Raw genomic sequence first — 418 nt, 5'->3', positions numbered from 1 at the left:
TTTTTTTTTTTTCCCCCTGCCCCGCCAGCCACCGAATAAAAGAAAGAAAATCCATCAAGTCAGCGTTCTCACGTGCAGACAACGGCAAGGATCGCCAGGCGCCCCACCGCCGCAACTTTTATAAGTATAAAACCATGCACATCAATAACTCCTCAATGAAATAAGCCTCCCCTGGAAGATTTCCCTCCGCGGAGGCTTTCGCAACCCCCCGCGCCCCTTATTATTTTAACTTTGGAAAAGTAGGAGTCAGGACAAGCAAAGCGAATCCATCCCTTAACACACACACACACACACACACACAAATATTCCAAGTCTCAGCTGTATCTTTGTTCAGACACCCATCAATCGGCAAGTCAGGAGGATTTTTTTGGACCGGTTGCAAATTTCTTTATTACTTCCAGAAAAGCAAAACAGCCCC

At 46.4% G+C, this 418-nt stretch overlaps 1 protein-coding gene across 1 annotated transcript in view; it reads right to left on the bottom strand.

The window, feature by feature from the left end:
• The window catches only part of RAI1 (retinoic acid induced 1), a 41,341-nt gene that overhangs the window by 40,563 nt on the left and 360 nt on the right, over positions 1–418 (bottom strand). The window lies entirely within an intron of this gene.

The sequence above is a fragment of the Calidris pugnax genome, unplaced genomic scaffold, assembly GCF_001431845.1.
Source record: "Calidris pugnax isolate Ruff unplaced genomic scaffold, ASM143184v1 scaffold17, whole genome shotgun sequence".
Lineage (NCBI taxonomy): Eukaryota > Metazoa > Chordata > Aves > Charadriiformes > Scolopacidae > Calidris > Calidris pugnax.
This window is presented reverse-complemented; position numbering and strand designations above follow the sequence as displayed.